Source organism: Bombus impatiens, unplaced genomic scaffold (assembly GCF_000188095.3).
Source record: "Bombus impatiens unplaced genomic scaffold, BIMP_2.2 scf_0129, whole genome shotgun sequence".
Taxonomy (NCBI): Eukaryota; Metazoa; Arthropoda; class Insecta; order Hymenoptera; family Apidae; genus Bombus; species Bombus impatiens.
In genome coordinates, this window is record NT_176548.1 from 410,786 (window position 1) to 412,630 (window position 1,845).

At 52.7% G+C, this 1,845-nt stretch overlaps 1 protein-coding gene across 4 annotated transcripts in view; it reads left to right on the forward strand.

Moving 5' to 3' along the window:
* Positions 1-1,845, forward strand: part of LOC100741294 (dachshund homolog 1) — a 153,444-nt gene that overhangs the window by 149,443 nt on the left and 2,156 nt on the right. The window lies entirely within an intron of this gene.

The window sequence follows — 1,845 nt, forward strand, 5'->3', positions numbered from 1 at the left end:
TTTTTCTCCTCGACTTTGCTAACTCTCGACTCGAGCCTTCTGCACGAGAAAGAGAAAGAGAAAAAGAGAGGAAGAGAGAGAGAGAGAGAAAGAGAGAGAGAGAAAGAGAGATCGACAGCATTCGAGCAATTACCGCGGCCGGGACACGATCCTCCGGCGGAGTCGCTCCGTTGGATGCTCGCGCGAGAAGATCGTCGAACCCGCTACGACGTTTGTTTTTCAGCGCACGAGGTCACGAAGCGTTCGCCGCCTCGGAAATTACTTATTACACGCCGGTGTAATAACCTGGGATTCTTCGATGCCTCTACGGATACGTTTGCCCGCTCCCGATCGAGACATTCCATCTGTATGTTGCGCGATTAAACTTTTCTTCATGCGGGCCCGTAACGTTCGCCCCATGTAAAACCAAAATTATCCAGAAGGAGAGAGAGAGAGAGAGAGCGAGAGAGGAGTTTGACGGTTGGTCGATTCCGAGGGGCGATCAAAAGAAGGAACCTCGAAACGAAAGACGCGTGGACGTGGAATTCGAGCGTTCGCCGACTAAAAGACTGATCGATCCAAGCACCGGCGTTTCCAATGACGTTGCCACGTCGTCCGGCACGATACCTCGATTTTTCGAGGAACGGTCGAGCATATATATATACCGTGTATTCCTTTTTTCCTCCCTTCCCGAGCCACCGCATCGCTACCGCCGCCTTCCACTTCTTTTCTTCGTCTCCTCTCTCCAGAGACGAGTTGGCCTTCTCCTGCGATGCATTGTGCGCCAGTTAATTACGTGCGGATAAACGCAGAGTCATACCGGATACAGTTCGAGAGGTTCTTCTTTCACCGATCTCGCTCGGAGGCCCTCTCCGCCGCAGTCGACAGCCGAAAAAATCGGCGGCCGGGACGAGGGTACAATACCAACCGTTTAGAGGTGAGAAAGAGGGGTAGCAGACTCGTTCGGTACGGCTTGAAATTGTTTTCATTGTTCCCGCGATTTGTCAGGGTGTGTAATACGGTAGCAAAACTATTAGTCGCCTGATATCCACGGATGTACGTGAGGCTCCAAGTGCACCGATGCGTTTCGCGGCTACGATCTGTCTCGATCGAATCGACCCGTTCCTCGACGACCGTCTCTCTTCTCCTCGGGGCAAGAAAAACTCTGTCGAACAACGAACTTATCCCCGGCCTACGGTATCGTCCTGCGACGTTCAGGACGAGAGAGGCGCGCAAACGACAAAACGCGACACCCTTCGCAATCACAGCCAACCCGGCCGTATCTTGAGCAGTTAAATTGTCATTTGGATATCAAAGGGACGAGAAACACCCCGCGCGCGGATAAGGGCGCCAGAGGTAATTTGGCTCAGTGGAACGCAAACACTCGCGCTCGGCTCCGCAGTCCCGTCGAATATAACGGCTCTGACGAACGCACGAATTCACACCCACCTACCACGAAACAGCCCTCAGCTATTGTTGCACAAAGCATAATGGAATCTCGGCCCCGACGTCTCTAGCCCGCGCGGTCGCGCGACTCGTGCTACGCGGTACATCGCCACGGCTCCGACTTCTCTCCACTCTTCGTCCGTGTGCCAGGCCGCGCCTGTTAACTCGGATTTAATAGCCTCCCAATTCGATTTTACCATTGCCCAAGGAGGCACCATTTCACGCTTGCCGATTATATTCGCATCCCCTTCCTTCTCTCGCGATTAATCCTTTCTATCGACGGATAAATCTCTCGCTCGGGGCTGTTTGTCGACCTACGTTAAAAATCTCATCGGAATGCTCTACTTTTGTTTGCATTCGTCGTCGAGCTTTCTTTCGAATTCACGATTTCACCGGCTCGCAGGATTTTCAATTTTCAGC